Raw genomic sequence first — 381 nt, 5'->3', positions numbered from 1 at the left:
TCAGAAATCCTTTCCATAATGTTGTCAGACATTTAGAATATTAATCTGAGCCTGTCAGCAGCAAAACGAGCACTTTTATGAACGTAAATACGAGCTGGACAATTATCCTATTAACTTCCATTGTTGCTTGTTTCTCTGCTGCCGACTGCGGCAATCTCATTTAATACTGGGTCAATGTCAGAGGAAAATATTTCCTCAATAGTTTTTATTATATCCGATACTCAATGAGCTGCTGCAGAAACAAGCCTGAAGTAATAAAGCAAAAGCTGTCACATAAAAGCAGTTCAGTAAACATTACAACATTCCCCTCTGAGGTGTATGGAGTACAGTATGAAGTGGCAGCGGGGGTGATTCTATGATCAAACCTTTAGGGGGGGGGGG

The 381-nt window shown here is 40.4% G+C and overlaps 1 protein-coding gene across 1 annotated transcript in view; it reads right to left on the bottom strand.

The window, feature by feature from the left end:
• vwa11 (von Willebrand factor A domain containing 11) overlaps positions 1-381 on the bottom strand; it is a 36,272-nt gene that overhangs the window by 21,071 nt on the left and 14,820 nt on the right. The window lies entirely within an intron of this gene.

Source organism: Etheostoma spectabile, chromosome 2 (assembly GCF_008692095.1).
Source record: "Etheostoma spectabile isolate EspeVRDwgs_2016 chromosome 2, UIUC_Espe_1.0, whole genome shotgun sequence".
Classification (NCBI taxonomy): Eukaryota; Metazoa; Chordata; class Actinopteri; order Perciformes; family Percidae; genus Etheostoma; species Etheostoma spectabile.
Note: the sequence above shows the minus strand (reverse complement) of the source record. Positions and strands in the feature narration are given on the sequence as shown.